The following is an 11,144-nucleotide window of genomic DNA, read 5'->3' as shown; positions in this document are numbered from 1 at the left end:
AAGGAAAACAATTTATAAGATAATGTTCTAAATCTAATAAACTTTTTAAATGATAACTTGGCATCAGCAATTAAGATCAGAGGATTTTTGGGGATATGTATATATATATAAATATCAAAGCATCTACCAAATTTTCTAAGATTTAAAAAAATAATTTTTCCTGCTTTGAATAAAATGTTCAAATCTAGGGTAACTAAAAAGGACATCATAAAAGTTACCTTTTTTGCCCACAGTTTCTTTGTTTCCTCGTCACAACGAACCCCCATAAGTATTTTACTGAGAGATTTTTACGGACTCAGTACAAATTTCGGGATTTTACCGGAACGAATATCCTTTCAACCTTTTAGGTTGTTTTAAAAAAAAAGAAAATATTAGAGATTTAAAAAGTCTTTTTTTAAAGGGGGCAAACGTAAAGGGTTTGCACACTTTTTCAAGCGAGCAATTGTTAAAATTTGACAAAAAGGGAACAGGGCGTATTTTTGAAATGGGAACAATTTTGCCGGGCAAGGGGGTTTTCTTATTTTTTTAAATTCTTTAGTATGTTATTCCAAAAGCAATAAATTGCCACTTTCGGTTAAAGCACCCAAAAATTCTTTTTTGACGTATGAATAAAACTATCGTATTTTTTTTTAAAAATTTGCAGTGATTTTCGGTGGGTTTTTTCTCCTAATTTTTTAAAATTTCCAATGAAAAATCACAAAGAAACCTTTGATCATTGCCATATTACGGGTTTTTAAAATTTACCCCAACAAAAATTTCTTTTTAGTGAAAAAAAATTATCCATTACGCAATAAAAATACTCAAATTTTAACATCCCTGGGTAACAAGAGAGAATCTGCATCTTCCTAAAAAAGAAAAGGGGGAAATTCCAATAACCCCCTTTTTTGATTTTTAAAAACCCAAAGAAAAATAAAGCTTTTATTATATCCCCAAATAATATGTATTTTTTGAAAAAAATTTTAAAGAAAAAAACAATTAAAATTTAAACACATAATAACTTTTCACTTTTTTCTCAAACCCCTTACACAGAAGGGCCTGAATAAATATAAATTTGGGAAACTGTAATTTTTCCCCAAATCCTCCAAAAATTAAAATACTATCGGGGGATTTCCAATGATAAAACGAAAATATTTTTTTGCAGCAAAAATTTTTGATTTAAAAAAGGCAACAATACAACTTTCTAAACCACTCCCTTCCGTACACAATTACGAGTGTAAAACCCCCTAAAGTTGTATAAAAACCCTTCGCCCCCCGCTCCCCTTCAAATGCCCAGTCAATGCATCTAAACCTTTTTACGTAAAAAAAAAAAACATTAAATTGCAAGGGGAAAGAAAAAAAAAATAATTTACAATGAAAGAAAAACCCTAGATTTTAATTAAAAATGGAAATGATTTTATCTTTTCGCATTTTTATAATAAAAAGGGAAAATAAATACTTCGTTTTTTTAATTTAAATGTTTTAAACTCGCCAAAAAATCCCCTATTTTTTGGCCAATTCCCTTTTTAAAGCCAAACATCCATCTGGGGGCTCAGGGAAATATGGAATATTATTTTTTAAATTTATGAAAAAAAATACCAGACAAATTTTTAAAACAGATAATATCCAGGGTTTTTTTTTTTATTAAAATCCCCCAAAAAGACTTTCCCCATAAAAACTTAAAATCCCAATTTCCCAAGTTAAATTCCCCAAAAAGGGTTAAAATTTTTTACAAGCAAAAATATTTTTCCGAAACATTTTAAAACAAACGTTTAAAAACACCACTCAAATTTACCTGGAAGGGAACTGTTAGCATCTTATTTATGATATAATCTTTTTTTTAGCTGAAAAAAGCTAAAAAATTCCCAATTTAAGTCAAAATAACGTATTTTTTTCCCAATCAGTCTGGTACAGGCACCATTCCCAAAGTAGAGAAAAAAAACGCTGAATTATCATAATATGGCAAAAGGCAAAGCCACAAAGCGAGCTTGATTTACTTTTACCGTTAAACAGTATAAAAAAATTGTTCATTTTTATTTTACATTTTCCGTTTTAAAACTGTCATTCGGTATCTTATACACTGCTTTTGTTTATTCTGGTTCCCTGTCCTATTATGGTTCCTATGAAAGTGTGCAGGACACTAGTCTACGCATCTGTTTTCAATCAGAATCCCTCGGCCTTTACCGTTATCTTGTAATTCGAAAATTTGCGATGTTTCAATTCAGTACTTCCGATGAAAGTTTTCAAACCATCATTATCTAACAGGTACTCGTGTTACCATGAAGCTCGCTTTGCCAGCAGGCCCTTCGAGCTTGCTAGCAAGGGCAACTGAACTCAGGTGACCAGCTCTAAATCCATTACCTAAACATATAAAAACTCATTTTTGTCCTTCCAGACATGTCGGTCTAGAATGTATCCTGTACAACTAGGATAAAAAAAGATTAAAAAAATATTTGTGAACTTTGAGGCATAGTTTGCCAATGCCTCTAACATTGTTAATGAGCATGGTCAAGACAGATTAATCTAGCTGAACCTTATCTAAATTAACTTAAATTCTGAGTAAAAAAAAAACAATATTTAAAGAAACGTGTAGAAAATATTGTGAAATTACTTGAAAGTTTTGTTGTTGTTGTTGTCGTCACAATGTGCAACATGCAAAATATTCGTAAAACATTTGAAGATTAATTTTAGAGTTTACCGATCATATTTGTATTTTAAAAGGTCAAATCCTGATTAATGTTGAACATAAAATTTACTTTAAATGAAAGGGTATAATTTGTGTGTGCATCGCTTATTTGTATACACCGCGACAATTTCAAACTCTCATACTACGCGACACAGATTAATTTGTACGGATCTATGATTCTCACCTTATATAATAATAATAACAATATAATAATAATAATATCCATCTACGTGTACTGTCAACCTCTCGAATTAGAGTCGATACCACTAATAAAATACCATTGGTAACAGTAATTACCATTAGCATTGGTACGTGCCACTGGTTGGTAATTTACTCTTTACAATTTTGGGTGTATAGAGTTTTTCCAGTGGTAACAATACAAAAATACTATAGGTTCTTTTCTTGTATATGCACTGGTAATGTAGTACATTGAACCAATACTGCTCTCAACAACTATATTAACACGAACAATCTCGTGCTTTCAGTGAATGCAATGATAGTACTGGAAACCTGCTTGGCAGCATCCCCTGGAACGATGCGGTGGTTGAACTGTGCTCTGGTTAATTCAATGTTCTCTAGTTATACATCATACTGCTTTAAAATCGTTTACGATCACTCTAAGCAGGTATACATTGCTATGAGATACAAGGGACTCCGGGAACCAGTCCCTAGCTCTTATTGAATAGACCCCTTGGTTCTTTTACATGCCCAGTGTATAGCACTGAAACATGCGAGGATTACCTGGATTTCTTACCAGTACACCTCTAGTTAGGTGGGAAACACTGGAAGTGTCTCTGAAAAATCCAAAGGTTATAACCCAGGATCGAACCCGGGACCTCAGGAGTGATAATCAGTGGTCTAACCAACTGATCTATCGCGCCGCCACAGATGTGGCTTACTGTGGTGATCCGGAGTGAAAACTACCAACATGTTTGGTTACGCTATGGCACGTCGTCACTTCAATTGTGTTTTGGTCAGGAATTTTCATAGTGTGGTTGCATTATGTTACTATAGTATCTTATCATTTTCTAGTCTCTCATCTCTATCAGTTATACATATCAAGTATCTCGATCAGTCTTATTGTTGTAATTATCATGATAATTAGTTTGTCTACAAGCTTAATTTGCTTTTACACATTAATTCATATTATTTTGTTGTAAATGCTCGTTTGTTTGTGAAATTTGCTGTTTACAAAACTGATGCCCATATGAGCCTAGTTGAAAATATTAACTTGAAACTTGGTTATCTGTACAATAATGAAAGGTGTCGGTCGTATTAGTTTATTAATGAGCCACTGGCCCGTTAAATAAGTTACTATAGTATTCAGTTAAAGTTTGGTACTCTGTTGGTCAATAAATGTATGGTTAACATTTTCGGTTTAATTACAGATACGTTTTTTGGAATCTTTTCTGTTGGCATAAGTTTTTCTCAAACAATATAGCCACGTTAATTGGTTATTCACGTTGTTTTTTTCTCGAGTGGCCATAATTCCCAAAACATTTAAATGCGTATTAAAGAGTAAGGACATTATTACAAATTTGAATTCTATTTCATCATTCATTTTTAAGTAGTAAACATACACTAAAATAAATAAAAATCACAATGTTGCTGTTTTTTTTCTCTCTTTTCATTCGAGTTAAAATATTATTAATTTTTACTAAATTATTTCCAACTTTGTATCATCTATTATAATATTTGCTACAATTATTATGTATAAGTATATGAAAGTGTATTTGAAGTTTTTGGTTGATTATATCATGATCTATTTTTAGACAATATATGTATATCCAAATGAAACAAAGCATACCATAGACTGTCAGCAACGGACAAAACACACACACACACACACACATACACACACAGTCAAGCATTGTCAATTTAAGTATGAACGTAATACTATGATCACGTCTACCAATATATCATTTTATGTTGACTTTGATTTAATGAGAGAAAAATGCCGCAAAACAACCATTTTTTCTTCTTCAAAATTATGTGTAAGGCCATGTTTCAGAGAGAAACTCGATTTTGGGTAATTCCAATAGGTTTCATAATTTAACCCATTTCTTCATACAGACGTCTTCTCGCGCCTTTTCACCCCTTCACCTCAAATGGTGAGAGAAAAAATGCCTTCTTTAGACCCCAAACTCGTGTTTTCGTCTGAGAAATGTTGTTAAAAAGTGATCATTTTTTCGGCGCCATCCCCTATCAAAAAGATACATCAGGGATGCCAGAGAGGGAGATATGTGCCCCCTTCATCACCAAGAAGATTTTGGACTTGTGAGAGGCTAACATTGGCCTTAGGTCGATCAGAAGGTAACGTGTAAGCAACTCTGAAAAGCCTTTGACTCTATCTCACTCTATTGAGTAGTTCCAGCACTTTGAAGTCAGTTTTGATGGAAAAATTAACGCAAAAATATACAGTGGCCATTGTAACAGGAATTTAAGATTGAGCATCCCGTTACAAAGGCTATGGCCCAGTCAACAGTTGTGCCAAGTTTGATGAATATTGAAGCATCTTTTACAGTTTCATAGCAATTTGAACTTGTATCAGGAGGCTTTTCAATGAAAACAGCCATTTTTACAATTGCTCATGCAGTAATGGGTTAAAGCATTTTTAAAATGTTTTTTTTTTCTTGTTTTTTTTTTGTTTGGGATTTTTGAATGTGTCTATATACGTACATTTGTGGAAACTCATGATTAGGTGGTTTGTAGTCATTTTTAAGAAAATCCGGGTCGGTAATACGAAATACAATAGTAAAGAAAGACGCCTTCATAATTATGTTCAAATAATGCGAGCGAAAATTTTCGAATTTCATTTCTAAATAATAATTGTTTTACGTTGCCTGGCAACACTTAAAAACTTCTATAATATCGGCTTGCATCAGACAGTCCATGCAAAATAAGGGACGTAATACATGCATGTATATAAAATACTAGTGCATGGCTCAAAATTTAAGTCATGTTTTATTTCGTGATTTTGCAACTGTAATGAAATTTGAATGTGTAGTCAGAACTTGCTCTACAAAGTATTGGCTGACCAGCTTCAAATTTTCATCTTGATATCTCAAAAATTGACAATAGAAGTTCCAAAAAAGTTAGCTGGACAAGTCTTCATAATTAATTCTGCAGGTTAAGCGCTACAAGAACTTTTATGACGGAAATTGTGCTAAATAAGACTGATATGATAAAATCGGGAAATCTGAAATATATGCATGTAGATGGTTTATTGTAAAGAAAATTTAAGATGAGCTTGTTACTATCATGACACGTGTTACTATTTTACAGTGTTGCTATCGTGATTCCATGTTATTTAATATGACACATATTACTGTCATAAGGTGTTACTGTCATGACACGTGTTACTATCATGACACATTGTTACTTTCAAGACACAGTAGTTACTATCATGACATCATGTTGCTACCATGACAGCTACAGTTGAGTTCACACTAAACTTCCCACCCTTGTGCACTTCTAGTGCACTAGAGCTGAACTAGAAGTGCACACCGTGTGCACTTCTAGTGCACTAGACCATATGACCAGACTGGCCAGGGAAGGTGACACCTAAATAGTTTATTGGATAATTGCATATCAAGTGACAAGGGGCATCCCATTGTTAAGCTGCTGTAAGAAAAAAACTTTGGGAATATATGGCCTATTCATAAATATAAATAAGTAAATTTTAAAAATCAGCAGTTTTAACATTTTAGGTGATATCATGTTAAAGCTTAAGATTAAAAAAAAAACGTTTATTGTAATCATATTTTTATTAACCAGTATTTAACTGTAAGTGTAAAATAATACCCCTTAAAATCAAATTTATAGAATTAAAAAGGTTAAATTTAAATAATTATGCTCCGTAATGGATAATCAAATAAGTGTTTTTAAAGCTTTTTTTAATGGCCATGTATTTCAATTTTTCTAGTGTACAAATGGGAAAATCAATGTGATAATTCTGGCCCAATTAATTTAGTTTGTAACAACATAAACTTTTTTTCATAAGCTCAAAAAATCAAGGAAAGGTTTATATTATTTCTATAATATATAACTTAGAGACAATTCCTCATGTTCAATATTGAAAGAGAATCTTAATACATTGATTTTAAAATTATCAATATGCTGTGATAATTCAGTATTCAACTGTGTAATGCTTGCATATGTAAATAATTAAAAAAATATCCATAAAATAAATAAATAAGATAACTTTATCCTTTATTTCAATATTAAAAATTTAATGTATAAAGGGAATACTTCGTATTTTCTGAGAGCGACTGTTTTCATTATACCACTCTCCTGCTGATAAGAGGGCCTCGGGGGGGGGGGGGGGGGAATAACAAAGAACAGTCAATTTTGCAGATTATAAGTATGCATTGAAATTCCCTGGTATTCTCAAAATGCATGTTTAGACAGAAGCCTGGGATTCATCAGGCACTAGCACTCAGGCTAGTTAGTCATATAGATAAATGACCATAATTTTTGTATAATCAAATATACACAATGCATATAAGATATTATTGTCTCTAAAGCGGAATTTTCTATATTTATCCATTTATCCACATTTCTTGCCATTCGATTCTGCATAATAATATATAACTAATGAGGGAGTGTAGGACAAAAGCCCCCCCGGACGAAAGCTCCCCCATCTATAAATGACAAGGTGGACAAAAGCCCCCCCCAATGAATTTTCCACATAGGACAAAAGCCCCCCCCATAAAAAAGTAAAGGTAGGACAAAAGCCCCCCATGGTCCATCACATTTACATTTAGTGTCAATGAATTAATATCTGCCTTTTTTCAATTAATTTGGTTATTTTGTTATATATATTTAATTAACAAATAGAAAACATATATTTGTATATGCATGTTTTTTCAATACAATTGTTTATTTTGTTAATTCTTTCAAAATGATACATTGTGACATGGCATACTGAAATTGTGCCATAGTCTTCTCACCCTTGTCGAACTGCTCACAAAGAGCCTTCACTCTGTTCTGGTGGATGATGAAATAACCAAATTAATTGAAAAAAGGCAGATATTAATTCATTGACACTAAATGTAAATGTGATGGACCATGTGGGGGGGGGGCTTTTGTCCTACCTTTACTTTTTTATGGGGGGGGGGGGGGGGCTTTTGTCCTATGTGGAAAATTCATGGGGGGGGCTTTTGTCCACCTTGTCATTTTTAGATGGGGGGGGGGGCTTTCGTCCGGGGGGGCTTTTGTCCGTATCCCCTAATGAGGCAATTACTCATGTTTAAGATAATGAAAGAGAATATTAATTCATTGATTTTAAAACAATCCATACACTGTGATATTATATGTTTTTCAACCATGAAATGCTAGCATACTTTTTAAAGATATAAATAATTAAAATTTGTCCATGAAATAAATAAAATTGATAACTTTATTCAAGATTTCTCTATTAAAAAAATAATGTATAAAGGGAATGCTTTTATACAAGAGGAAAGTCTCAAGTCATGCTGTGTATTGGTATTTTTCTGACAGCGACTGTTTTCATTACACTGGTCTCCTGCTGATAAGAGGGCCTCAGGGTATATAACAAAAATGCAGATGTATGCAATGAATGTCAGACATAATCCCCTTCGGACAAAATCCCCTTCACCTACCCGGACAAAATCCCCTTGTTTCATAGGTTTCTAATGTGAATGTCAGACATAATCCCCTTCGGACAAAATCCCCTTCGCCTATCCGGACAAAATCCCCTTCATGGGTGGACATAATCCCCTTCATGTTTTTGCAAGGCTGGACAAAATCCCCTTCACTACCCGGACAAAATCCCCTTGTTTCATAGGTTTCTAATGTATTATTATGCTCCATAAAAATTTATGAATAATGTATTACTATACTCCCTAAAAATTGATGAATAATGAACTTTTGTTTTTTTATTTATAATTATGTATCAATAGTTAACCTTTATTTAGTTTAGAAGTTTTCATTAAAGTTATGGTAAATTATCAACTGCATAACACATATTTGATTAGGCAATTTCTTTAATTGTTTTAAATTGATTAGTATGAAAAACATTTTTATTAGCCAATAATTGTTTCATTGATTGTATAAGTTGATAATTCTAATTGATACATACTGTCCATTGTTACAATTTCTATTGATGAATGAGTGATAGTTTAATCAAACCAAGATCACTGTACTACTTGATTGATTGTTATGAATGCTTTAACAAAGCAATTTTAATGTGATTAAAATGTGCTAATTGAATGTGCTTTTCTGCTGAAATAATTTTTACTTATTTATACATTAAGATATTTACCACACAGCATAATGCAGTATGTCACTCTCTTACCCACTTTATAAACCGAGGGGGATTTTGTCCTAGGTAGCAATTTTATGAAGGGGATTTTGTCCACTTCAAAATTTCACACATGAAGGGGATTATGTCCACCCATGGAGGGGATTATGTCCAGATATACAAAAATGCATGAAGGGGATTTTGTCCGAAGGGGATTATGTCCGTACACCTTCTAATGTATTATTATGCTCCATAAAAATTGATGAAAAATGTATTATTATACTCCCTAAAAATTGATGAATAATGAACTTTTGTTTTTTTATTTATAATTATGTATCAATAGTTACCTTTATTTAGTTTAGAAGTTTTCATTAAAATTATGGTAAATTATCAACTGCATAACACATATTTGATTAAGCAATTTCTTTAATAGTTTTAAATTGATTAGTATGAAAAACATTTTTATTAGCCAATAATTGTTTCATTGATTGTATAAGTTGATAATTCTAATTGATAGATACTATCCATTGTTACAATTTCTATTGATGAAAGAGTAATAATTTAATCAAACCAAGATCACTGCACTACTTGATTGATTGTTATGAATGCTTTAACAAAGCAATTTTAATGTGATTTAAATGTTGGTAATTGGATGTGCTTTTCTGCTGAAATATTTTCTCCTCATTTATACATTAAGATATTTACTACACAGCATAATGCAGTATGTTGCTCTCATACCCACTTAAAAAAAACGAAAATCCCTCTGAGGGGGATTTTGTCCTAGGTAGCAATTTTATGAAGGGGATTTTGTCCACTTCAAAATTTCACACATGAAGGGGATTATGTCCACCCATGAAGGGGATTATGTCCGGATATACAAAAATACATGAAGGGGATTTTGTCCGAAGGGGATTATGTCCGTACACCGTATGCAATATTTATTTAAAATTTCCTGTTTTTTTTCCCAAAATACATTTAAGACATAGACATCTAAAATTTGTAGCATTTAGTTTCTGAACTGGGAAATGTTAATTTTTTCTATTATAGATTTGACAAATTTGCCTTGTCAGTTTTAACACATTTAGAAGATAATATATTTTAAAGAAAATATTTAAATACATGATTATAAAACTTTTGCAACTTCCTTTTCACTTTAATGCAGATCTGTTTTTTTTTTTTTTTTAATAAAATATCATACATGAGCAGAAAACAGTTACAGAAGATTAAAGTGTCAAAAGTCATGCTGTGTATTGGTGTTTTAATATAGTACCCTGCTGATAAGAGAGCCCCTCAGGGTAAATAACAAAAGGCAGATGATAAATATAAGTAGGCAATGTAAATTCTGTATTCTCTGGATGTTGGTGCAAATAAATTTCATTACAAGTAGTACAAAAAGAAAACTGAAATATTTTTGCATTTTATAATAAACTCATAAAAATAATCGTATTGCATAATTATGTTACAATGCATGAAAAAAGAAAAAAGATTGGTGTTGTCTCAAAAAATGGAATTGAAAGATTTTCTAATCTTTTTGTAAATATCCATGTCAGTTAAAGTATACTAGGTACACACAGGTACATATCAGTACTTAATCCACACATATCCATACTTAACATACCATCATTATATATAAATATTTTCAGAATAATATATATCATTTATATTAATCTTAGGTAAATCTCAGTTTGAGAAGGTAAAAGAGATTATAAATGAGATAAAATTGACAAAATTTAGGCCATATTAATACTTTAATGTATTAAAGGCTACTAATGCTTAAAATCATTACCTTTAATTAAAACAATAAGTTAAGATAAAAAATAACTAATTGGTATAATTTGACCCCCCCCCCCCCCCAAAAAAAAAAAAAAAAAAGAAAAAAAAAGGAAAGGACTGAATTTTGTTTAATTAGCATTTCAATGTTTTATATTTCATTACAAGATTATAAACTAGAAATGACTTGTGTCCATAGGACACGGATGCCCCCACACGCCACTGTTCTGTCAATCTTATGACTCTAGGTCAAATATTTTTTGGACTTCTTGTGCCACAAGTTGAAAAATAAAAATCAACAAAGGGCCATAATTCTGTTAAATTTGGTCGCAGCAAAAATTCCTTCCTTTACTACCATCTACACATTAAGGTTGTTCATCCCTGGAAGTTAAAGCAAAATCTGCCATCTGGTTTAAGAGGAGTTGCGTTCACAAACTTTCTACATAG

This window comes from Ruditapes philippinarum, unplaced genomic scaffold (genome assembly GCF_026571515.1).
Source record: "Ruditapes philippinarum isolate M1 unplaced genomic scaffold, ASM2657151v2 ctg544_1_1_1_1, whole genome shotgun sequence".
Taxonomy (NCBI): Eukaryota; Metazoa; Mollusca; class Bivalvia; order Venerida; family Veneridae; genus Ruditapes; species Ruditapes philippinarum.
The sequence above is the reverse complement of the archived record's forward strand: the minus strand, read 5'-3'. Positions refer to the sequence as shown.